The following is a 27,685-nucleotide window of genomic DNA, read 5'->3' as shown; positions in this document are numbered from 1 at the left end:
AATGAAACTGATTTAGGCGTGCCTGGGTGGCTCAGTCGGTTAAGTGTCCGACTTGGGCTCAGGTCATGATTTCACAGTTCGTGGGTTCGAGTCCTGCATTGGGCTCTGTGCTGACAGGGACAACCTGCTTGGGATTCTGTCTCTCTCTGTCTCTTTCTGCTCCTCTCCCCTGCTCATACTCTCTCTCAATAAATAAACTTAAATATTAAAAAAAAAAAAAGAACTAAACTGATTTAAAATGATGTGTAAACATGGGCTCTTGGTAGTGGACACCTGTACAAAAAAGCTGGAACAGATTCTGGTCAGATACCAACAAATTCAGCCCTATCTCTGCCATGGCATTTTTGATACAAGATGATTGGTTCCACTATTTGACACTGAGAACGTTTTGTCCTAGTATGTATGAATAAGATCTTGTCACCAGAATGTCATTCACATTAATGAATTTTCATCTTCAAAGAACTGATCCACAATTTCCTGGCAAATGCCATTATGATCGTTTAAATCCTTGATAAACTGTCTATACACTGTAGTGAGACCATTTCCGTTTTTGTTTTATACTCCCATTTCTATTTTACTGCAATTATTTTCATCGGGATCAGTTCTCCTTGATGTAAAGTTTCCGACCGAAGTTTGATTCACCATTCAAGGTTTTGTCCCTATCAAACTTCACTGATTATGTTTTTAGCACTTTGGGTTTTCTTCTGTTGCCCTCATTTTTACTAATTCCAATTTTATCTGGGTCAAACCGGACAGATCCAAACGTTATTAAGAACGTCTAAAGTCTGGAGTTTTATGTCATGTGGATAATTTCTACGAGTCTAATTTTCCACATCAGCTTTTAGTTTTCGGCATCACCAAGAAGCTATCATTCCTCAGCAAGCTCTGTGCTTTGTAATAAATTTTACCTGTGAGCAGAATTAGCCATTGTCAGCTGATTATTTCACACAAGTCCAATGTTTTGCTAGTGATCTGGTCATATTGTCCTTGGGGTGAAAACAGCACAGTCCAAACAGTACTGTTAGTGGAGAAGGATCATGATTTCCTGCTTCAGAGGTTACACATTAGGGATGCAATAGCTTCCCCTTTCTACTCTTATAATACAAACACCCTTTGGAGGAGTAAGATGTTAAAATATCAGCTGGTGAGAGGCAAGCCACCGAGAGTGTCTATGCTGCGAGACTGCCAGGGTTCCAACCCCATTTCTGTCCTTTACTAGCTGTGTGGCTTTTGACAGTATACTTACGAATGTGTGCCTCAGTTTCCACACTTTTCAATTGAAACTGTAAGGATTAAATGAATGAATAAGCTCAGAACAACACCTGGCACCTAATGACACAGGTAAAAATTAGGTTCCATTATTACTATTAGAGTGGTTGCTTCAATGTCCTCCAAATAGATTGTTTCATATCTTTGTTCGACTGTGCCTGTTTCCTCTTCTGAAAAATGGGGTATTACCTACGCCGTAGGATTGTCATGCAATCTGAATGTGTAACACAGGGCTTAGAACAAGTGCTTCACTCTGGCACAGGGTGAAGTGTTATACAGTGCTATGTTTCTGCTAATGCTTTTTTTTTTTTCCACCTTCAGATGAGTGGGTTTATGACATCCCAAGAACCCATGAGCTAGTTTCCATAGAGAATATTATGGAGACCGCATAAGGAGCCTAGGGCCGCAAGGCGAAAGGGTGCTATCAAATAAGTACAAAAATACATTAAAAGCAAAAGAGAACTATCCAGCTATTTAAAATGATAATCCCTACAATAATGTAAGCTTCCTAAGGGTAGGGGTTGTTGTCCTTTTTGTTCTTTGCTATGTATCCAGCATCTAAAACAGGGGCTGACACATCTTAGGCAGTCTATAAATATTTGCTGAATGAATAAATAAATGAATATGAAGACGGTGTGGCAACATTGGAAGTGTTTCTTGTACGATATTAAGTAAATAAAGCAAGACATAAAATTATATTACACTATGATGACAACTTTGCAGACATACACATGCATATGGTGACCATTAGACAGTAACGTGTAGAACTGAAAATGATTGTGTTGTTACTCTGTGATATTGTTACATTGTCTTTTTATATGGTAAAACAAAGAAAGTGAAGGCAAAAAGGTCCTAAAGAAAAATTACAGCTATGTCATAACTGTATATAATGTAGAGTACCATACCCCTAACCTTTTAAAGTTGGTCTTGAGAAGTCTAATTATGACCATACCCAAAAACAAAACAGAAAAAAAAGGACTTAAACCAATGAATTGGGACCCTCGATTATTAGTATTATTTTTTTACTTTCTGATTTCAAGAGAAAAGCACAAAGATACACAGACATAAATGAAATACATGTGATGTATATCAGACACAGACACACACACACTTTTTCAGATTATATTTCGAGCTGATTATCCATTCAACACAATCTCCTAGGCCGTCTACATCCACCATACAGTACAATGAGTATTTATGTTCATAATGATCTTTCCGGGGCACTGCAAGGACTTCGATCATCAAACAAAGATTCAATTACATTTACCACCCTACACTTCCTAAGGCATTAAAGAAGCTAATGCGTTTTAGAAAGATTTTTCTATGGAAAGATTTGAACAAAGGGTGTTGGGTTAATTTTTAGTTAACCAGAAAATTTAATTAACCGGAATGACTCGTCCCCTGAACATTCCCATTAAATGAGGTTTTATTGTACTTTGATTTCTGAAATCTTTGCCTAGCTTCTTCCTATTAATAGTGGCTGCTGGAAAAGATAGAATTCTTGAGTCAAACTGCTTAGGGAAGATTAGATTGTTCTCAGTATTAAAAACAAAAAGACAGCAGGTGGAAAAAACCCCACATACTCTTCTTGAATGGCTCTCTGACTATGCTGGACTTTGACCCTTAGAAAGGCTGTGTGAAGAAATCAGCCCAGTAAGAGAAAAAACAGGAGTTTGGGGTCTTATAGTTTCTATTTAAAGCTATATTAGTGTTATAAGTCTCATTTTGAAAAAATATACATTAGCCATTAAAAATTAATTTATTTTTATTTGTTTTCCGGATTAATGGTCCTTCTAAAATAGAAAATTGAATGAGGACTTAGTTATTTCATTTGCAAAAGCTAATTGAAGCACATATTTATGAAATTAGACGTGGAGAAGTGAGCCACTGCCACCCACTCAACCACAACGAGAATGATTTTTTTACTTATGAGACAGGATAAAAGAAGAGAAATTAATATGCATGCAGTAATTCCTTCACCCTCCTTCTCAATCCTGCCAGTGCCTCTTAAGGAGTCTCGGTCTTTTGTGATGATAATGGAGATAATGGGCAGCGCTGGAAATCTCTGATGAGAGAAGAGGCCCTACGCACTGGATTTTGCGCTTTTTCAAATATTAACTTTTAAATTTAGCAATGTTTGTAGGCATGCAAATAGATTAGGACAGTTATTTTAAAAGAGTTCATAAAATATATTCAACCTCCCAAGCTCCTTCCCCCCCAAGCTCCCCCCCCCAACAGCAGGCTTCCTTACAGGGTGTCGGTCAACAGTGTTCCAAAGAGGCAAACCCCAGAGCACATGAGTTTATCAAGTCTACAGTTATGTCATGTTTACTGGTGTATCACTGGCCAGATCAGGTCACATGGCCAAGCCCACAGCTAACATGAAAAGGGATACACAGGGCAGGAATAATGAGAAGGGTCCTTCAGTTATCACAATAATCTCCACCACATGTTGAAACAACGTGATTCTCTCTTTTCGGTAATAATTTCCACCCTCCTAATTCAGAGCTGAAATTCACAGAGCTCAGTATTTTTATGGCTCCATTTCATGTTTAGTGAAATCTTCTCAGGCATGCCTAAGGGCTTCTCCATTCACAATGCGTAACACAAGTTCCTAGTGTCCCATGCCCCCATCCCCCATCTTTCCTTCTGCTTCTCTCTCTCACACACTGAAGAAGCCTCCCTGTATTTGTTTTCTATTGTGACCGTAACAAGTTACCACAAATAGCACGACTTTTTAAAGCCACCACTCATTATCCTGAGGTCAGAAATACAGCGGGGCTGGCTCGGTGCTCTGATGTGTGCCAAACTAAAACGGAAGTGTCAGCTGCCTGGCGCTTAGTGGGAAGCTCTGGGGAGAATCTGGTTCTGGCGCGATTGGTGGAGCATTTGGTGCCAGAGCTATAGGAGGGACCAGGGTTTGTTCCTGTCTTCCAGGGGCTGATCACATTCCATGCCTCATGGTCCCCTATGTCTTCAAAGCCAACAATTGCAGATCAAGCCCTTCTCAAGCTTCAGATCTCTCTGATTTCTCCTTCCACCTCAACTCTCCTGCTTCTCTTCTGCCTTCTTCCAAGTTTAATCACTTGGACCCATCTGGAAAATCCAAGATAATCTCCCTATTAGTAAAGTTCTTCAGAGCAATCCTCAAATCCGTGTTTGACTGAATAGACAAGACCAGAATTTGGGGAGTAAACCTTGAGGATTCTGCCTACCCTACCCACCAAATCTCTTTCCTATCTTATAACCCTCATAAAAATTTCTCTAAAATCTAGTCCAAATAAATAAATAAATAAATAAAGTCCAGTCCTAGGTGATGACATAAAGATGTTATTCCCACCCACTCTCCTCCCTCAAAATATTCCAAAACCACAAAAAGAATAATAACTCTGTTTTTTTATTAAAAGAGAAAACACCTTTCCTAATACAATATATGGACATGGAAGCAGTTGGAAGAATCATAAATTACTTAACAGAGAAGAGGAAATCCAAACTTAGTGCTGATGAGAAACAGGCCTATTTGCCTCACACAAGTCTCAGAAAGACTCACGAATTCAAGGTAGCTGAGGGTGAAAAGAGTTAGCAGAGTTATTGATATTTGGGATTTCCCAGTGAAACTTCCAGCGCATCTCCTGACCTGTCTATAGGTCACCAGTGGTCATACGTCACTCATGCACCTGGAAGTTCTAGCCCACTTTCTACTGTTTGACTTTTCAATATAAACAGAGAGCCAAGAATCACCAGACAGTTGTAAGGACAAAGACCAAATCAAACCAAACGAACAGGAAGGAAGGAAGGAAGGAAGGAAGGAAGGAAGGAAGGAAGGAAAAGAGAAAGAACGACACAGGAAACTCAAGGAAACAGAAGGAAACTCAAAAGTAAATATAATTAAAATTCTTAGAGAGATACAAGAAATAACTTCCATAAAATAAGAAGAGCAGACCATGAAAGGAAGAATCAGAAAATAAAAATCTCTGATAAATTAAAAATATATTTAATCAAAAAGAAAAGTTAATATATGACTTGAAAGATGAAGTCTAGGAAATCCCCCAGAAAATGGCCACATTGAGTGAGTAGAGCAACAGAAAAGAGATGATGAGGACATTCAAAGATCATCAGATAGCACCAAATATTTAACCAATAGGAATTCCAGAAAGGGAGAAAAGAAAAAAGGAATGGTGGGAGGGATGTTATCAAGAGAAGAGAACAAGTTTCCTAGATTTAAGGACTAGAAAAGACCCACCCATGTGTTCAGCACAATGAATGAGAAAAGACCTTTACTGATATGCATTACTGTGAAATTTCAGTAAATCAGAATAAAGAAAAGATTCTGAAAAAGAAAGATAGACTGCATTCAAAGATCAGGAATCAGGGTGTTGCTGGTCTTCTCAACAGCAAGAAGAGAAACTCACAGAGTAGAGTGATGCATTCAAATGACCAAGGGGAAAATAATTTTCTGCCTTCATTCTGCACCCAGACTATCCATCAAATACAAGGATAAAATAGAGGCATTTTTAGACTTACAGGGTTTTAAAAAACAAAAATCTCTTTGTTCACCCTTTCTCAGAGTATTATTGGAGTAATATGTCATCCCCTCCTCATAGACAGCCTCTCCCCCCCCTCCCCCCCTCCCCCAGCCACCAGTGCAATAAGGAAATAAACTAAGGAGAGATCCAGGAGACAGGAAATGCAACAGAGAAGCAAAGACAATTCCCAAGATGCTGGCATGGGAGGCCACAAGCCTGCAGCTTGGAAAAGACCTAAAGAGTGTGACTTAGAGCCCAGCAGAGGGCTTTTGGAAGAATTTCTTCAATGAAACCCCAAACCAAACAAACTAGAAGAGGAGGAATGACAGATTTTCTGACAGATTTGTGTAGAAAACAGTTACTGAGGGGTATTTTATAAAGCAGTTACAGTGTGTAGGAAGACATCAACTATTTTTTTTAAAAACTCAAGTAAGTGTAAAATAACTCATTTTTAAATTCCAGGAAAAAAAAAAAAAAGAAAGTAAGTGCAATCTCAGTACAATACAAATGAAAACCCTGCATGTGGCTCCAATAATATAGAGATCCGATGATATTACGAGGCTGATGGGCAAGCAAGAGAAGGTGGAAGTGATAAAACTGATAAAAAGTAGAAGTGGTCAAAGCTGACAAGACAAGACTAACAAGGTGGGAAGTACTGTAGTTCTCTCCAGGGAACCGGAGGGAAAAGGGACACCTGAGGGGCCACAGGCTTATTGTAAACTTTTTAGAAATGATTACTTTTTTAATCTATTTGCATATAAAAACTAAAAATAGAACTACCCTACGACCCAGCAATTGCACTACTAGGCATTTATCCAAGGGATACAGGTGTGCTGTTTCGAAGGGGCACATGCACCCCCATGTTTATAGCAGCACTATCCACAATAGCCAAAGTATGGAAAGAGGCCAAATGTCCATCGACAGATGAAGGGATAAAGATGTGGTGTGTATATACAAGGGAGTATTACTAGGCAATCAAAAAGAATAAAGTCTTGCCATTTGCAGCTACATGAATGGAGCTAGAGTGTATGATGCTAAATGAAAATAGCCAGTCAGAGAAAGACAAATATCATATGACTTCACTCATATGAGGAATTTAAGGTACAAAGAAGATGAACATAAGGGAATGGAAGCAAAAATAATATTAAAACAAGGAAGGGGACAAAACATAAGAGACTCTTATATACAGAGAATAAACTGAAGGTTGCTGGAGGGGTTGTGGGTGGGGGGATGGGATAAATGGGTAAGGGGCATTAGGGGGGGACACTTGTTGGAATGAGCACTGGGTGTTATACTTAGGGGATGAATCACTGGAATCTATTCCTGAAATCATTATAGCACTATATGCTAACTAACTTGGATGTAAATTAAAAAATAAATAAGTAAATAAAAAAAGAACTGCTTTTGCCGTGTCCCCCCCCCAAAATAAAAATAAATAACTCTATTTGCATGTAAACATTGGTAAACTTAAAATTACTCTTTTTAAAAGCACAAAATCCAGTCCACAAGGTCTCTCTTCTTATCGATGTCCTAACTCCCTGGGATTTTCAATTTCTCTCATGAAGAAGAGAACGAACTGACACCTCCCGCTGAACACAGTCTCATGAACAGCCATGAACAGGGTGGAACACAGAAATGCCCAGACAACCCACAGAACTGTGAGATATAAGAGTCAGTGCTCTAGGCCATGAGGCTTGGGGGGCGATTTGTTACACAGCAATAGGTGAGGAGTACAACATGTAACTAAACCCAGTAGATTTTCCCTCCACATATCCACATCACAGAGAACACTGCATGCTGGTCAAGTGTGTCGATTCTAGAACCAGACATTTACTAACCATTTTCTACCTGGAGGCCTTCAGTGAATTACTTGTGTCTCATTTTTCTCATCTGTGAAATGGGGATAATAATAAAAACCTACCTCATAGGGTTGTTGTGAGGATTAAGTGATACTTGCAAGACAGGACTTGCTGAAGACCCTATGCATTCTCGATGTTGGCTATTATTTCGTTGTTATTCTTTAAGCAGATAAAAATGCTTAAAATCCAACTAGTTTAGTTATAAATATGAATCTGTGGGGGTGGGGTGTGCCTAGGTGGCTTAGGTGGTTAAGTGTCCGACTCTTGATTTTGGCTCAGGACATGATCTCATAGTTTGTGGGTTCGAGCCCTGCATTGGTCTCTGCACTGACAGTGTGGAGCCTTTTGGGGTTCTCTCTCTCTCCCTCTCTTTCTGCCCCTCTGTCACTCTCATTCTTTCTCTCAAAATAAATAAATAGACTTTAAAAAATTTAAACTGGGTAATAGTAAGATCTAGAGGCAGGAGCCCTAGGAACAAGATGAGAATCCAGTCCAGACTTTCAGACCAACTGACTGGTCAGGCAGGCTGTTGTTTGCTTAACTTTTTATAATGGAAAAATTTAAACGAATACAAAAGTAGAGAAGATAGTTTGATAAAACTCCTATGTACTCAGCCTCAGCAGTTACAAACTCATGGCCAAACTTGTTTCATCTAAATTTCCCCTTCTTGTCCCACACTGGATTATTCAAAGCAAATATCAGATATCATATCATCTTTAAATATTTCAGTATGTGTCTTGAAGAGATGAGACTCTTTCTTGTAAACATAACCATATATCAGCATCACTGCAAAAATTGTTAATAATTCTTTAATACTAAAAAGTATTAGGGTCAGAGTCAAATTGCCCTGATTTTTTTTATATTTTGTTTGAATGAGCATCTAAATAAACAAGATCTAGATATTGCAATTGGTTGACAGATATGCCTGACGTATGGTTTGTATAGTAAAAGCAGGATAAAGGCTCGATTCTCTCCTCTTATTTACCATTTCTTAGCACCATTTGTGGAATCCCAGTTCCTCAAATTTGAGTAATCTTTTCATCCTTTCTAGTCCTCCTGTAAAATCAGAGGGGTGGGATTAGGTAATATCTAAACTCCCTTTTCATCTCTATGATTGTGATATTTTGTCTCCAACATCTGTCAGAATTGTGTAAACTTTTACATCAAGGTAGCTTTTACTTGAACCCTTCTTCCCCTCTGAGTGCTCTCTTTTCTGCCCAGCCAACTCTTATTCAACCTTTAAGTCCCAGCTAGGATGTTACCTCATGCGACATACATTACATGGGACAAATATTAATTGGACTCCTGCCTTTCTACTCACATTGCTTAATCCTCTGTCTACCCTCCTCCCATAGCACCTTGATCTCACCTCTCTTGGTGTCCTTATTATAATGTACCTTAATTATTTGTCCATATATCTGTTTCTGATGATCGATCACATGTTGGTTCCCTGGGTCAGTGAGACCACAAATAAAATGTGGGTCTTACTGGAGTGATTCAATACTGGCTTCAGGCCTTAGAGATAATGAGAAAATTTCAGAACTGTGTTGGTGAACTCCAAAAGGTCTCTTGACTTTTTGTTATTTCCATTCAACTTCCTATATATAGGATACTAAGTATGCTCAGGCTCATTTTTAAATTGTCTGTAGGGATGGTCTTTATCTGACTCTATGCATTTTGGAGTAAATGGTAGCCATAATCTCCCAGCAATTTTCATCAGCCTCTGAAACAGGTTCCGCTTAAAATATGGCAATTTGAGATGACTGGTAACACAACATTTTGGGGGATTTAGCAACAGTGAACCCAAGAGAATGGGATTAGTTTTCCTCATGCATGTGTGTTTGTGTGTGTGCGTGCACGCTGCTGTCATTTGGTCTCAGCTCATTTGATTTCAGGGCACAGGCTGCCAGTTAAATAACAAAAATAAGAATGAATTGATGGCTTATTTTGCAAACATGCTTTGCATAGAGTTGCAGGGTGGAAACTACCAAGGATGGGTTCCAATGCTGTCCTAATAGAATGAAGCTTGCCCTGTCTCACTTCTAGCTTGCTCTGTGAAAAACAACCAGAGGGGCTCAAAGGGACTTGGCCAGAATGTGTCTGATGTTTTAAGCAGATTTATGCTTCTATGTAAAAAAAAAAAAAAAAAAAAAAAAAAAAAGGCAGCGCAAGATGGGCCTGGCCTGCTGTTAAAGTGTTCCTTAAAATCTTGGAAACTATCTTAGAAACTACTTGGGCAATAGTATGAAACAATAGCATTCCTATGACCCATGGAGAGCTAGATACTTTACCGGGCTATAAATATTGTAATGTCAGGATGCTCAGGAAAAAAAATTAGGTATTAACCATGCAAAGAGGTCTTGGTTTATGCACATGGAGCAATTCTTTGCTACCATCTTTTTGCATCTTCCAAAAGTTCCAAGAGTTGGGTGACACAGAAATGATGTCACTGGCGACGTGAGGTTGACATTTCTCGTTGTTAGGAGCCACATAAACATTATGATTCAAGGAGTATTTTTGCCCAGTATCCTTAAGTATGTTCTAGATCCTTTGGGAAATTATTTCCAACTATGAAGAGTGCTCTCCAGGACCCGTGGAAAGTAGGCAGAGGTGGCAGCCACTGCAGCCTCATGTTAGGAATCGGGATGCTGAAGTATTTCTCTGCTCTCTCTGCCCTCCCCCCAAAAACAAACAGTACAACCGCACCAAATATGCCTTTAAAAAAAAAAAAAGACCCAATGCTTTAAAAATGCACTAGAGATGGGCACCTGGGTGGCTTAGTCAGTTGAGCATCTGACTCTTGATTTCAGCTCAGGTCATGATCTCACGGTTCACGGGTCCAAGCCCTGAGTCAGGCTCTGTGCTGTGAGTGGAGAGCCTGCTTGGGATTCTCTCTCTCTGCCCCTCCTTTGCTTGTGCTCTCTCTCTCTCTCAAAATAAATAAACAAAAAATGCTTTTGATATTACTTAAAATTTATGTAACACATTAGCATAAATCTAGTCCTGTTCCCCCAACCCCATCTCTTTCCCAAAGGACATTTTCGCATAAGGTGGGGGCTCTGATGGCTCCACATCATACCCACCGAGATTACTTCAGGCATAAAAGACACTTTGCAAGCATTATTTTGTTCAATCCTTCCAATAGCAGGCAGTATAGTTATTGCCATCCAGAGGTGGTGAAGCCTTCAGAGTTCCATTCAGACTGGCTAAATTTTCAAGGGAGTCACACACACACACACACACACACACACACACACGCACGGTAGACTGCCAATTTGTTAATCTGACTCAAAACTGAAACTACCAGGAGGCTGAGCTGGTCAGCTCATCCTCTCCCTCTTGAGCAAAGCCCCTGGGGAAAGCCAAGTCACTCACAGCTGGCTACATGGTATGATCACAGCCAAGAGAACCAAAGGCTCTTCGGGGGGAGAGTCAGGAAACTAGTGAGCCAGGCATGTGTATACCACTAGGCCTGTGGGCCACTATCTGGCTCAGATGTGCCCACCCTCCAACCTTCTCACAACTTTGGTTCTTTTTTTTTTTTTTTTTTTTCCCCAAGTAGGTTCAAGCTGGAGCCCAGCTCGGAGCTTGAACTCAAGACCCTGAGATCAAGAGTTAGATGCTTAACCAACTGAGCCACCCAGGTGCCCCTGACAACTTTGGATAGTCCTACCCTAGAATCACCTCATTCAGCTAAAACAACGACTGATGACACATACTGTTCTGGGTCTTGAGAATAGAAGATAACCCAAATTGTCTAGCAGCTTCCAGGTCAGCGATCAACCGTGAGAGCAAGTCATCACTGTCTGAGTTAGCAAGTGCCACTCAAAGTGCCACTCAAAGTGGAATCCATGGGTGCATCCTCTGTGAAAGGTATTCCTCCATGGAAACTTTTTCGTGTATTCTCATTTCTATGATAATGTAAAAGGGGACATGAACATATGCTGTTTCGTCTGGAGGCCACCTTATAAATGAGAATTGAATCATATACAAGATAGCAAAGGCAGGCCAAATACTGAGGCTGCCCTATAGTAGGCAGTAGAGGGTCACATGGGAAGAAGCAATTTAGTTTCACCCACCACTTCAAATTAATGCTGTTAACTGGAATTTTATTGGTTTTTCAGTTTTGTTTATTTGCCTTATAATAATACAAGACCTATAAATATAAGGCATTTATATGTAGTTTTACATACATTTAAGAAACATTATAATAAAAATAATGGAGATCAACCCCGGGGCCATCAAAGAGTTTTTATTTTTTTATTTTTATTTTTTTAATTTTTTTTTCAACGTTTATTTATTTTTGGGACAGAGAGAGACAGAGCATGAACGGGGGAGGGGCAGAGAGAGAGGGAGACACAGAATCGGAAACAGGCTCCAGGCTCTGAGCCATCAGCCCAGAGCCCGACGCGGGGCTCGAACTCACGGACCGCGAGATCGTGACCTGGCTGAAGTCGGACGCTTAACCGACTGCGCCACCCAGGCGCCCCAAAGAGTTTTTATTTTTTAAAGGGCTCTACACATTACTCAAATGTGAGAGTAATAGCTGACTTCAATTAATTACCTTGATTAGATTCTCTACTAGCAACACATTTCAGTTACTTATGTGGATGGATAAATTATCTCTCTTGTATTGAATTTTACTAATTGAACTCCAAGAAGCTATACCACAAACTCAGTAAATTGACAACACTATGAAAGTCATGTTCATTTCATGCATCATTCCCTTTCTTCCTTCCTCTCTTCTTTCTGTCAGCACACACAGGCATTGTGCTAAGGCCTACATTCGGTGGATACAAATATGAAAGGGATAGGAATGATCCCTGCCTTCATGGAGCTTATGGGTCTGAGCAGTGTTTTATAGAGGCTCTGGATGATAAGCAATACATAGAGGACTGTTAAAACACACATTTCCCGAAGGGACTTCTGGGAAGATGGTAGAGTTGGGGGATCCCAACCTCACCTCATCCCATGGATACAACTAGATAGCACTCACATCAATGTATATAACCCAGAAAACAACCAGAAGACTGGCAGAACAGATTCTCCATAGCTAAATTTAGAGAAGGGGGTAGGAAGGGTGGAGACACAATGGGGAATTAAACAGACCCACACAACTGTCCATGGGAGGGAGGAGATGCTGGGGGCATGGAGAGGGGAGAGAAACAGACTATCACACCAGGAAGCCCACACAGGGAAGACAAATCCCCAAAACATGTGGCTTTGAAAACCAAAAGGGCATAATTTTGTGAATTCTTATAACAGCAGTTCTTAACACTTGGAAATTTAAAAATCAGTAGACTCAGATATGGGAGAGCTGGGAGGCCAAAAGGAAACTGAGTCTCTGCCCTTAAAGAAACAGCACAATAAACAGCTATTTTATTGAAGCAGCAATTTGAAAATTGCCTGGGGTACAAAAGAGAGAGATTTGTTTATTAATCTCAGAGTGTGTGCTGAAGGGGCAGGGATCACGGGAGTCTTCTTCAGGGGAAAAAAAAAATCTGGCAGGCACCATATGCCTCCCTCACCCCCCAGGATAACCACAAGGACACCTGTAGATTCCACTGTGGTGTCAGCACTTGCTGTTTAGCTTGCTAACAGTGCATCCTGCCCCTGGGTTCTCCTGAAGACCTGACCCCTCTAATAGGCCTTTAGTGGGAGCCCATACAAAGCAGTGTCACAAGACTGGCAGGGTACAAGCAGGGTCCTGACAGGAGCCAGCACCACTGCAAAGTGACTCCTGCCCCAGGGAGAGGGGAAGATAACCACACACACCAGTCTGACTGTGGTCCAGCAGTGGGTTGGAGGGAGACATCTGGTCTGACTGTGGGCCCCGCATACCAATGAAAGCTTCTCAGGGAACAGACAACACATGGAAAATGCCCACTAGTTTGGTGCTACTGCATTTCTGGCAAACGCCTGGTCTGACTCAACTCAAGCCCAAGGTGGCCCCAGACTGGCCCATTAACAACAAAGGGACCAATCCTTGCCCACAACAGGCGAAGAGAGCCATTTCAGATGACGGGACTGAAGGTAGAAGTGGCACAGACACTACTACAATAGTAGGGCACATGCAACACACATAGGAGACATCCCTGAAGCACTAGGTTCTGGTGAACAGAGGACGCTGCACTGCAGGACACTATAGGACTTCTTAATAAGGCCACTACCTTCAAGAGCAGGAGACATAGCTGACATTCCAACCTCAAAAAATAGACACAGAGAGTTAGACAAAATGAGGAGACAGAGGAATATGTCACAGGACAAAATCATAGCAAGAAACCTAAATGGAACTGAGATAAATAATATGCCTGATCAAGAATTTAAAGCAATGGTCATAAAGATATTCACTGGACTTGAGTGGAGGAACTCAGTGAGACCCTTAACAAAGGATAGAAAACATAAAAAAGAAACAGAGATGAAGAACACAATAAATGAAATTAAAAATACACTAGATGGAATAAATAGTAGACTAGAGGAAGCAGATGATTGGATCAGTGACCTGGAATTCAGAGTAATGGAAAGCAATCATGCTGAACAGGAAAGAGAAAAACAAATTTTAAAAATGGAAACAGATGTAGGAAATTCAGTGACACTTTCAAGTGTAATAACATTTGGATTATAGGAATTCCAGAAGGAGAAGAGAAAGAAAAGGGGGAAGAATGTTTATTTGAAGAAATAATAGCTGAAAACTTCCCAAACCTGGGAAAGGAAACAGAAATCCAGATCCAGAAGGCACAGAGAACCTCCAGCCAAATCAACCCAAGGAGGTCCACACCAAGACACATAGTAGTTAAAATGGCAAAAAGTACTGATAAAGAGAGAATTTTAAAAGCAGCAAGAGAAAACAAAAGTTACATACAAGTGAAACCCCATAAGGCTATCAGCTGATTTCAGCAGAAATTTTGCAGGCCGGAAGGGAGTTCATGACTTATTCAAAGGGCTGAAAGAAAAAAAAACCTGCAGCCAAAATACTACATGAAGCAAGACTATCATTCAGAATAGAAGGAGAGATAAAGAGTTTCCCAGACATACAAAAGTTAAAGGAATTCTTCAGCAATAAACCAGCTGAACAAGAAATGCTCAAGGGTACTCTTTGAGTGGGAAGGAAAGCCTGTAAGTAGGAGCAAGAAAAATAGGAAGCACAAAGGCAGCAAAGTTAAGTATATCTAGAAAAATCAATGAAGAGATTCACAGAATAAGAAGATGTGAAGTATGACATCTTATGCCTGAAACAGGGTAGGGATAAGAGTGAAGAATGGGTTAAATCTTAAGCAACCATCAACTTAATACAGACTGCTACATACAGAAGGTGTTATATACAACCAAATGGTCACCACAAATCTAAAACTAGTAATAGACATGCAAAAACTAAAAAGAAAAGGTGTGCCTGGGTAGCTCAGTTGGTTAAGCATTCAACTCTTGATTTAGGCTTAGGTCATAATCTCATGATTCATGAGTTTGAGCCCCTCATCGGGCTCTGTGCTGAGCATGGAGTCTGCTTGGGATTCTCTCTCTCCTTCTCTCTCTGCCCCTCCCCTACTCATGCTCACTCATGCTCTGTCTCTCTCTCTCTCTCTCAAAATAAATAAACATTTTTAAAAAATAAACAGAAAGGAATCTAAGCGTATCACTAAAGAAAGCCAACAAACCATGAAACAGAGCAAGAGAAGAAAGAGTCAGAGAAAACCTGTAGAAACAACCATGAAACAAGTAACAAAATGGCAAAAAATACATAATCTATGAATAATTGCTTTGCGTGTAAATGGACGAAATGCTCCAATAAAAGGACATATGGTAATGGAATGGTTAAAAAAGCAAGACTCACCTAGATGCTGTATATAAGAGACTAATTTCAGACTAAAAGACACATGCAGATTGAAAGTAAAGGGATGGAAAAGCATTTATCATGCAAATGGAAGTGAAAAGAAAGCCAGGACAGCAAAACTTATATTGGACATTATAATAGACATTAGAGGTGCCTGGGTGGCTCAGCCAGTTGGGCGACTGACTTCAGCTCAGGTCATGATCTCTCAGTTCATGAGTTTGAGCTGTCAGCACAGAGCCTGGAGCCTGCTTCAGATCTGTGTCTTCCTCCCTCTCTGCCCCTTCCCCGCGTGTGTTCTGTCTCTCTCTCAAAAATAAATAAAATAGACATTAAAAAGAAAAACTGGGGTTGCAGGGGGCACCTGGCTGGCTCAGTTGGTTAAGCATCCAACTTTGGCTCAGGTCATGATCTCATGGCTGGTGAGTTTGAGCCCCATATTGGGCCCTGTGCTGAAAGCTCAGAGCCTGGAGCCTGCTTCAGATTCTGTGTCTCCTTCTCTCTCTTCCCCTCCCCTGCTCATGCTCTGCCTCTCTCTCTCTCTCAAAAATAAATAAATATTAAAAATTTTCAGAAAAAAAATTCTAAAAAAACAAGAGAAAAAAAGACAAAAAAGAACACTATATAATTATAAAGGGAACAACCCAACAAGAAGATATAACAATTGTAAATATTTATGCACCCAACGTGAAAGCATCAAACACATAAAGCAGGGGCGCCTGGGTGGCTCAGTCGGTTGAGAGTCCGACTTCAGCTCAGGTCATGATCTCACTGTCCGTGAGTTTGAGCCCCACACCTGGCTCTGTGCTGACAGCTCAGAGCTTGGAGCCTGTTTCAGATTCTGTCTCCCACTCTCTCTGCTCCTCCCCCACTCATGCTCTGTCTCTGTCTCTGTCTCTCTCTGTCTCTCTCAAAAATAAACATTTTTAAAAAAGAATTAAATACATAAAGCAGCTAACAACAAACATGAAGGAAGTAATCAATAGTAATATAATAATAGTAGGGGACTTTAACACCTCACTTACATCAATGGATAGGTTATCCAAATAGGAAATTAACAAGGAAACAATGGCTTTGAATGACACACTGGGCCAGATGGAGCTAACAGATATATGAAGAACAGCCCATCCTAAAACAGAATACATATTTTTTCCCTTAATCTTTCTTCTTTTAGTAAATTCTACTCCCAGTGTGGGGCTCAAACTCAAACTCTTTATCGTAAGATAAAGAGTCACGTGCCCTACCAACCGAGCCAGTCAGGCACTCCACATTCTTTTTTAAGTGCACATGGAACATTCTCCAGAATAAGTCACATATCAGGCCACAAAAAAGTCTCAAAAAGACTGAAGTCATACCATGCATCTTTCCCAACTAGAATGCTATGAAACTGGAAATCAATCACAAGAAAAAATCTGGAAGGAACACAGATACATGAAGGTTAAGTAACTTGCTATCAAACAATGAGTGGGAGAACCAAGAAATCAAAGAAAAAATAAAAATATACATGGTGACAAATGAGAATGAAAACATAATGGTCCAAAATTTTGAGGATGCAGCAAAAGCTGTTCTAAGAGGAGAGTTTATAGCAAGAGAGGTTTACTTTAAGAAGCAAGAAAAATCTTGAATAAACAACCTAACCTTACACCCAAAAAATCTAGAAAAAGAAGTAAAAAAAAAAAAAACCCTAAAATGAATAGAAGGAATGAAATAATAAAGATTAGAGCAGAAATAAAATAGAAACAAAAAAGTAATAAAACAGATCAATAAAGCCAGGAGCTGCTTCTTTGAAAGGATTAACAAATGGATAAACTTTCAGCCAGACTCATTAAAAAAAAAAAAAGAAATAAAAGAAAAGAAAAAAGAGAGAGAAGACTCAAAATCAGAAATGAAAGAGAAGAAATAACCCCTTGACACCATAGAAATGCAAACAATTATAAGGCAACATTATGGAAAATTATATGACACCAAATTGAACAATCTAGTCAAGTGGATTAATTCCTAGAAACATATAACCTACCAAAACTGAATCAGGAAGAAATAGAAAATTTGAACAGACCAATTACCAGCAATTGAATTGAAATTGAATCAGCAATCAAAAATTTTCCAGCAAGCAAAAATCTAGGACCAGATGGCTTCACAGGTGAATACTACCAAACATTTAAAAAAGAGTTAATACGTGTTCTTCTTAAACTATTCCAAAAATTAGAAGATGAAGGAAAGCTTCCAAATTCATTCTACAAGGCCAATATTGCTCTGATACCAAAACCAGATAAAGATGCTACCAGAAAAAGAGAATGAGAGGCCAATATTTCTGATGACATAGGTGCAAAAATCCTTAACAAAATACTAGCAAACTGAATCCAACAATACATTAAAAAAAATCATTCACCACAATCAAAGTGGGATGCAAGAGTGGTTCAATATTTACAAACCGATCAACGTGATACATATGATCATTTCAATAGGTGCAGAAAAAGTATTTGACAAAAGTGTAGCATCCATTCATGATAAAACCCTCAACAAAGTAAGTTTGGAGGGAATATACTTCAACATAATAAAGACCATATACGAACAACCAACAGCAAACACCATACTCAATAGAGAAAAACTGACAGCTTTTCCCCTAAGAATAAGACAAGGATATCCCCTTACCACCTTATTCAACATAGTACTGAAAGTGCTAGCCACAGTAATCAGATAAGACAAAGAAATAAAAGGCATCCAAATTGCTAAAGAAGAAGTAAAACTATCACTATTTGCAGGTGATGTGACCCTATATATAGAAAATCCTAAAGACTCCACTGGAAAACTACTAGAACCGATAAATGAATGCAGTAAAGTCACAGGACACACAATCAATATACAGAAATTTGTTGCGTTTCTTGCGGCGCCTGGGTGGCTCCGTCGGTTAAGCATCTGACTTCGGCTCAGGTCATGATCTCATGATTCATAAGTTCGAGCCCGGCGTTGGGCTCTGTGCTGACAGCTCAGAGCCTGGAGCCTGCTTTGAATTCTGTGTCTCCCTCTCTCTCCTGCCCCTCCCCCACTTGTGCTCTGTCTCTGTCTCTCAAAAATAAATAAATAAATGTAAAAGAAAAAAAGAAATTTGTTGTATTTCTGTACATTAATAATAAAGTAGCACAAAGAGAAATTAAGAAAACAATCCCACTGACAATTGCACCAAAAATAATTATAAAACACCTAGGAATAAACCTAACAAAAGAGGTGAAAGATCTGTACTCTGAAAACTATAAAACACCAATGAAAGAAATTCAAGATGACAAACAAATGGAAAGGTATTCCATGCTCATGGATTGAAAGAACAAATATTGTTAAAATGTTCATACTACCCAAAGCAATTTACAGATTTAATGCAATCCCTATCAAAATGCCAACAGCATTTTTCACAGAACTAGAACAAATAGTCATAAAATTTGTATGGAACCACAAAAGACCCTAAATAGTGAAAGCAATCTTGAAAAAGAAAAACAAAGCTGGAGGTATCACACAATTCCAGATTTCATGTGATATTACAGAGCAGTTATAATTAAAACAGTACGGTACTGGCACAAAAATAGACACATAGAAAAATGAAACACAATAGAAAACCCAGAAATAAACCCACAATTATATGGTCAATTCATCTTCAAGAAAGGACGCAAGAATATGCAATGGGAAAAAGACGTCTCTTCAAAAAACAGTGTTGGGAAAACTGGACAGCTACATGCAAAAGAATGAGATTGGGCCAATTTCTTACACCATACACAAAAATAAACTCAAAATGGATTAAAGACCTAAATGTCATACCTGAAACCATTAAAATCCTAGAAAAGAACACAGGCAGTACTTTCTCTGACATAGGCCATTGCAACATTTCTAGATATGTCTAGAGGTAAGGCAACAATAAACTATTGGGACTACATCAAAATAAAAAGCTTCTGCAATACTTACCTGGCAGGGGAGATACCATGATCACGAAGGTGGTTTTCCCAGGGTGAGGCTTATCCATTGCACTCCGGATGTGCTGACCCCTGCGATTTCCCCAAATGTGGGAAACTCGACTGCATAATTTGTGGTAGTGGGGGACTGCGTTCGCGCTTTCCCCTGGCAAAAAAAAAAAAAAAAAAAAGAAAAAAAAAAAAGCTTCTGCACAGGGAAGGACACCATCAACAAACTATAAGGCAACTTACTAAATGGGAGAAGATATTTGCCAATGACATATCCAATAAAGGGTTAGTAACCAAAATATTTGAAGAACTTACAAAACTCAATACCCTAAAACCAAATAATCCAATTTAAAAATGGGCAGAAGACATGAAAAGACATTTCTCTGAAGAAGACATCTATATGGCCAACAGACACATGAAAAGATGCTCAACATCACTCATTCTCAGTGATATCCAAATTAAAAATACAATGAGATATCACCTCACACCTGTCAGAATGGCTAAAATCAAAAACAGGAAACAACAAGTGTTTGTTGACAAGGATGTGGAGAAAAAGAAACCCTTTTGCACTGTTGGTAGGAATGCAAACTGGTGCAGCCACTCTGGGAAACAGTATGGAGTTTCCTCAGAAAGTTAAAAATAGAACTACCCTATGATCCAGGAATCACACTACTGGGTATTTACCCCCAAAATACAAAAACTCTAATTCAAAGGGATACATGCTCCTGTATGTTTATAGTGGCAGCATTATTTACAATAGTCAAGTGTCCATCAGTAGATGAATAAAGAAGAAGTGGCATATAGATACAATGGAATATCATTCAGCCATAAAAAAGAATGAAATCTTGCCATTTGCAACACAGATAAAGCTAGAAAGTATATTGCTAATCGAAGTAAGTCAGCCAAATACTATATAATCTCACTCATGTGTGGAATTTAAGAAACAAAACAAATGAGCAAAGAGAGAGAGAGAGAGAAACAAACCAAAAAACAGATTCTTAACTATAGAGAACAAACTAATAGCTCCCAGAGGGGAGGTGGGTAAGGGGGTGGGTGAAATAAATGATGGGGATTAAGACTACATTTACTGGGATGTGTGGGTGGCTCAGTCTATTAAGTGTCTGACTCTCAATCTTGGCCCAGATCATGATCTCACTGTTCGTGAATTTGAGCCCCACGTCGGACTCTATGCTGACAGTGCAGAGCCTGCTTGGTTTCTCTCTCTCCTCCCCTCCCTCTGTCTCTGTCTCTGTCTCTGTCTCTGTCCCTCTCTCAAAATAAAGAAATAAAGTTTAAAAAAAAAAAGAATATACTTATCATGATGAAATAAAACCGGAGCATCCTTCAGTGAGAAGGATAGTGGTAAGGTAGCTGGTGAAGCCAGTAAAGTGGGGCCAGAGGACAAATGGCAAGAGTCTCAAAGGGATCGGGTGGACCCATCTTCCCTGAGGGTGGAAGTGAATGGTGTAGAGACTCTGGGAGACTTGTAGGACAGGCAGCCTCCATTAGCCAGGCTGCAGCCTGAGGGACAAGTAACATCCTTTAAAATGAGGCTGGTCTCAAGGATATCGGATGGAGTCTTTAGGGAAGCAATGAGGATATGGGGGATTTTGTTCACCGGAACAAGGTTGTTGAGGGAGGTAGGAAAGAAGTGTGAAGGACAAATCCAGAGCAGGATGGACAGAACAGACATGACCAGAAGAAATTACAGCTGCATACTGAGCAAGGATTACAGGGGGGTGTGGAATGGGGGGATTAGGGGGCCCCCAAATTTGTTGGAAGCTCTTGAGTGTCCTGGTTACAGCCTGGGTACCTTACTCTTCCCAAAGAATTTAAAGTCTCCGGTGGGTGAGAAGACACTAGTCCCTCTGGGAGGAGTCAGAGGAGATGTGACCTTGAGTGTAAAGACACAGAAGAGAGGCTTAGTCAGGGCTCAAGACTGAGGCAATAGGAATGGGGCTTTCAAAGAGGGATGGATGCCCAGGCTTGGGGTGGTAAAGTTCTTGCACTCTGCTCAGAAGGCTCCATGGGAACATCTGGCACAGAGCAAGTATGTCGGTCGACTTGAATTCCAATCTGATCATTTGAGTTGATTTTTTTTTAGTAATCTCTACACTCAACATGGGGCTTGAACTCATGACCCCGAGATCAAGAGTCGCATGCTCTTCCAACTGAGCCAGCCAGACACCTCACAATATGTGATCATTTGAAAGAAATGGAAAGTCACTGAGCAACTGCTCTCTTGTTAATTGTTTCAGAGGTAGAAGGGCTCTGAGAGTGGAATTAAAATAATGCCCCCGCATGCTCACATCATAAAAGCATAGTAGCGAGCATATCACACTGGCTTGCTATGATGCACGAAAAGATGGTTCTGTATGAGAAAAAACATCTTGTTGGTTTTGGAGCCAAAAAATCAAAGCTGTAAAGACCATATGATCTGTGGCAGCAGTTGCTCCTCAAAGATAGGTTTATAAGTAATCAGAGTAGGAGGCCTTGCTGGGTACGGCATGAATCTTTCCAAATGCTGTTAACTGGCACAAAAGGATGCCAACTTTATTCTACTTCAACTCCTATTCTGTTACCCTAATATGAATGAAAGAATTACAATAACATTTAGGATTAGTGGAGTACTTCAAGATACCTACATCTCAATGAAGTATTTCCTTGTTCTGTATTTCACGGAGATATTTTCTTATCTACTCGATATTCAGTGGAATGCATGTGAGCCAGAAACTTCAATAATATGAAGAGAGTTCAAGATGCAAGACAAAAAAAAGAGATTGGGGCGCCTGGGTGGCTCAGTTGGTTGAGCATCCGACTTCGGCTCAGGTCATGATCTCACGGCCCGTGAGTTCGAGCCCCAGGTTGGGCTCTGTGCTGACAGCTCGGAGCCCGGAGCCTGCTTTGGATTCTGTGTCTCCCTCTCTCTCTCTGCCCCTAACCCACTCACATTCTGTCTCTGTCTCTCTCAAAAATAAATATTTTTGAAAAATTTAAGAAGAAAAAAGAGACAATAATATGAATGTCACATTTTTTCTCTCTTTTTTTTTAACAGTAGGAAGTACTAGAGTATTATAGTGCACTGAGATGAACAGAGTATGTTAAGAGATACTAGTATGTTAAGTAAGATGTAACTCATGCTTCCATTTCAACAGTGCTAGTATCTCTGACGGAGTTTGATCTGAAAGCAGTTTTATTATTTTGCATTTATACATAAGCCTCAAGAGCGATGGATTTCAGGGGTACCTGGATGGCTCAGTCGATGGAGCACGTGGCTCTTGATCTCAGGGTTGTCAGTTTGAGCCCCACATTGTGTGTACAGGTTACTTAAAAATAGAGTTAAAAAAGAAAGAGGAACAGATTTCACATGTGGCTTTGTCATTATAAGTAAAGGGGGGAGGGAGGAGCTATGGCATACCTCACTACTTTTGAGCTACTCTATATAAATAACTCCCTGCACTTTATCATGAAAGTGGATTTGACCTTTAGGGAAAGACCTTTTTTATAAGGCAATCGATTTTTGCCATTCCCTGGAGCGTTTACTTAAGAAAGATTTTCCTGTGATCAACCTTCCCTGGAAAAGACATTATGTCTAACAAACACCATTTCCTATATCAAAATTGGATGGCCTAAAATCCAAGCTTAGAGTGTGCTGTGATATTCTCTTAAGGTAGAGAGGCATCATGACTTGAATGGATAATTTCAGATTAGGCTACAGAAATACTGTATGGAGACATTGTGCTCTAAAAAGGAGTTTTTTTCTACCATAAATTGTTTTGACAGTTTTACCATCCATCACCGATCTCTTGATATTGCAAAAGGGAATTTATGAGAAAGAACACGGCTTCTTCTTTCTGACTGAGTGCTAGACTGGAGATGTCCTGGGGAAGAGAGACCTTAACAAGGCTTGGAGGAAAGGCATCCATACAGTATTTATGATTCTCTCCACTTCCTTTCTTTAAAGTATTGTAATTGAGGTCATTATAAATCTTTGAAAGCAGCGCTTCTGTCCTGTAGGCTATACCCACTACCAGCAGATATTTATAGAAATAAAATAGTAGCTCGCATCCCTTCAGTAAAGTTCCACAAAGTTGGTTCCAAATAAAAATGAATAAATAATGTTGACCTAAGCCTTGTAGATAATGTTAAAAGGCAAAAAAATTGATTAGGCCATCAGTTCTGTTATGTGCTGACACTAACACCCTCGCATTTGAGAAGTTGGCTTACTTTAAGAGAAAATGGTTTAGAAGATGCAAGGAAAAACAAACCAAAAAAACCCATTAATAGATATTGATTTTGTTACATCAATTTGATAACTTTGTGATTGCATTTTAACAGTGGTGAACTGAGTTAGTACGAGTTGGTAAAAAAAAATTATTTATATATTTGTGTACATATGTTATAACTTATATTATACACAAATACATATACACACAGACACATGTACCTATAGATACATATACATATGTATGTGTGCATGTCAACTTTGTCATTTCTATTTCAGGGTCAGAGAAAAGATTTGAGATTTGAAAATTAACTGCAATGATGCAGACGTGCATTAGAAATCAATTCTCAACCATGGCAATTCAGACTGCTTATTCATGATAGCGAGAGAATAAATATGAAGCTTGACCAACTTTTAAGAATCACCGTTCCCTCCTACATTTCAGAGGAGGAGAGTCCTCTATACTGAAGATACATGTTTGAAGTAATACAGTTTTCATTGTAGTACTTTCTTTAAGTACCTGCGCTAACACATCACATTTAAGCTTACATTACTCCTAGGATTTCTTTAAAACACATACATGTCAAAGAGCCAGAAAGCTGTCAACTTACATTTCTTTAATTTCTGAGTTTTGAGGCAGTGATCTTACTGTGTTCATCTCTACATCCTTGGTTCCATGGACAACGTCATACACACAGTGGGTCTTCTATAAATGCCTGTTGGATGAAAGAGTAGAGGAATGAATGAAGCTTTAGGGTAAGGGGAAACTCTGTAAAAAGTCACTTCCCTTCCATTACGATTCAACCTGAAGCATTCTACAGCCTCTTTCAATTGACTTTCACATTCATATTCTGGTACAGAAGCAGCCCTGGGCTCTTATATTTCCTCCACAGGAGGGATATTAGCACACATCACATCATATTATGGTTTGCTGAATGTGTTAATCTCTCTTAGAAGATTCTGAAGTCTATGCCTTTCCAAGTTTTATACTTCTGGTGCCTAGCATGGTATGTGCTACATGATAGATTTTCAGTAAATATTCCATGAATGAACGGGAAGACTTCTGGAATAGCATCCTAGTCTTTTGTGGCTTGACCTTGGTCAAGTCATCGCACTGTGGGGATCAAAGTTTCCTCAGCCCTAAAGCAGATGTTTTTTGTCTTTCTGTGCCTCCTACTACAGACTAGAAATACTTGGCTGTAGGGTGGTACCAAAGGTTGAATAACTTGCAAGAAATTTTCTCCCACATAGAATTTCTTAGAAAGGAGAAGGGGGAAGGAACTAGCATTTATTATGTGACTTAAATAATCAACTTTGTAGTCACATGTGAGATCGGATGCTATTATTCCAATTTTATAGATAAGAAAAATGAGCTTCAGAGAGGTACATAATTTGCCCAAGATCACACAGTCAGTCAACAGTTGGGTCAGGATTCAAATTTAGTTCTACTGACTTTAAAAGCCCATTTATTTGCCTTTACGCACATGATCCCACCTGTTTACATTCTGATAAGAAAAAAAACTAGTTTTCACTGAGGGTAGGATATATTCTTTCCATTTTGTGCTTCTTTTCTTTATAATTTGAATCAAGGAAAGATGTGGGAGATTCTTGCTGGGAATGTATTCCCTAATTGCATTTCATCTGCTTAAGCTCCATGAAGAAAGTTGAAATTGAGGGCATGCCAAAATAAGGAAAAGACACCGTGTGGCACATCATAAGCAAGATGACACTACCAGCTGGACAATACTGGTGGAAAAACAAGAAAGTGACAGGACAGCCCTGGTCAGCTGGAAAGAGAGCCAAGGCTGTTTGCCTGATAGGAGCAAAAGGAGGAGGTCAGGTCATGGTCACTGACATAAGAAATGACAAGTCTGGGATGGTTTCACAGGAAAAGTCCCATAAGGTTCTCCTCATTCTGTGGTATATTAGATGGTGAGATGCCATGGCATATGCTATGATGGGCACAGACCACTGCGTTAGAACGTCTGTCTATCTATCTATCTATCTATCTATCTATCTATCTATCGTTTATTTATTTATTTATTTTATTATTTTTTTTTTTAAATTTTTTTTTCAACGTTTATTTATTTTTGAGACAGAGAGAGACAGAGCATGAACGGGGGAGGGGCAGAGAGAGAAGGAGACACAGAATCGGAAACAGGCTCCAGGCTCTGAGCCATCAGCCCAGAGCCTGACGCGGGGCTCGAACTCCCGGACCGCGAGATCGTGACCTGGCTGAAGTCGGACGCTTAACCGACTGCGCCACCCAGGCGCCCCAATCGTTTATTTATTTTTGAGAGACAGAGTGCAAGCAGGGGAGGAGCAGAGAGAGGGAAACACAGAATCCGAAGCAGGCTCCAGGCTCTGAGCTGTCAGCACAGAGCCCTATGCGGGGCTCCAATCCAGGGACCGCAAGATCATGACCTGAGCTGAAGTCCGACACCCAACAGATTGAGCCACCCAAGGCGGCCCTCTTTGTATTTATTTAAAAAATTTTTTAAATGTGTATTCAGTTTTGAGACAGAGGGAGACAGAGTGTAAGTGGGGAGGTGCAGAGAGAGATTGGGAGACACAGAATCCAGAACAGGCTCTAGGCTCTGAGCTATCATCACAGAGCCCAATGTGGGGCTCGAACTGGGGAATGTTGAGGATCAGGACCTAAGCCAAAGATGGATGTCTAACCAACTGAGCCACCCAGCCACCCCTCTTTTTTTTTTTTTTTAAGTTTATTTAGTTATTTACAGAGAGACAAAGACAGCATGAATAGGGGATGGACAGAGAGAGAGGGAGAGAAAGGATCCCAAGCAGGCTCCATGTTGTCACCGCAGAGCGTTACTCGGGGCGTGAACCCATGAACCATGAGATCATGACCTGACCAGAAACCAAGAGTCAGAGGCTTGACCAACTGAACCACCTAGGTGCTCCCTAGAACTTATATTTCTAATCTAATGTTAGATCCCTCATAGGGATCTATTTAAGAACTATTCTTTAGACTTTTTACTGCTTGATTTTATCAGGTTAACTTTCTATGTAACATTTTTTAATGTTATAAATGTAATAATTCTAGGGATCTGTGTGTTAATGAGGTCAAACTGCCCCACACAATCATAGGAGCAGTGTAGGACGGATTTGTATCTGCTCTCTACAGGAAACCTGAAGCAGGTTGATGATGTATTTGACAGAAAATGTAAATGGTTTCTGTAATGCCCAATTTTCTTCCTGCTACCTCACCTTAGGTCTCCTCAAAAGTTACATATTAATTCACTATACTCAGGTAACCTTCCAAGCTTTTAAAATAACATGTCTTCAAATAGAAGTTTTAAAAATATAAATTGGACGGGAAGAAAGGGAGAGGAGAAGCTCCTATAAGTTTTATCTGTGTAAGAAACCAGGTGGCCAAGGGTCAGCCAACCAACACTGGTTAAGTGGCACTGGCTCGGCCTGGGATAAACCATATTAAGCTAGGGAATTTTTCTTTGCACTTTAGAAAAGAATATTCACCATCAGAATCTTTGTTTCTGACATAATTCTTCAATGAAAAGGACCAGGGCTCTTCAGAAAAATAGGGAATTCTAAGACTGGCACAGGAAATATACAAAATGAGCCCAGAGCGTCCTGAGGTGCCAGAACGCAAGGAAGCTCTCAAAGAAACAAAACACAACCATTGTTGGGGGCATGTTAAAGAAACACAGGAGCCAAGTACAGGGCTCCCACTGGGCAAAACCAGAACAATTTGAGCAAATAAATAAAGTAGTATTGGATTAGAGCCCAAAGTACAAAATAAATATCCATGAGTCCATACTGATATAGATAAATGATTTAATAAATAAATAAACGGAGAGAAGAGACAAATCTCTTATGCAGACGAGTTCCAAATTATTTATGTAACACTTTTCTGTCTAGGAGGAGGAGCATAACTTCCCTCTCCTGAGTGCAGGCAATGCAGAGTAACTTCCTTACAAAGGGCACACTGTGGGGGCGCCTGGGTGGCTCAGTCGGTTAAGCGGCTGACTTCGGCTCAGGTCACGATCTTG

General features: G+C 39.9%; 1 long non-coding RNA gene and 1 other non-coding gene across 2 annotated transcripts; both read left to right on the top strand.

Moving 5' to 3' along the window:
* The first annotated feature begins 15 nt into the window (after nucleotides 1-15).
* LOC121033343 (uncharacterized) lies at nucleotides 16-19,587 on the top strand. The gene is made up of 3 exons (XR_005791844.1): nucleotides 16-26; nucleotides 17,647-17,657; nucleotides 19,460-19,587. It is a non-coding gene; the product is annotated as an uncharacterized LOC121033343 (long non-coding RNA).
* Nucleotides 19,423-19,586, top strand: LOC121034282 (U1 spliceosomal RNA). Its single transcript, XR_005792362.1, has one exon. It is a non-coding gene; the product is annotated as a U1 spliceosomal RNA (small nuclear RNA).
* Nucleotides 19,588-27,685: the final 8,098 nt, after the last annotated feature.

This window comes from Herpailurus yagouaroundi, unplaced genomic scaffold (assembly GCF_014898765.1).
Source record: "Herpailurus yagouaroundi ecotype Mexico unplaced genomic scaffold, PumYag 159, whole genome shotgun sequence".
Classification (NCBI taxonomy): Eukaryota; Metazoa; Chordata; class Mammalia; order Carnivora; family Felidae; genus Herpailurus; species Herpailurus yagouaroundi.
Note: the sequence above shows the minus strand (reverse complement) of the source record. Positions and strands in the feature narration are given on the sequence as shown.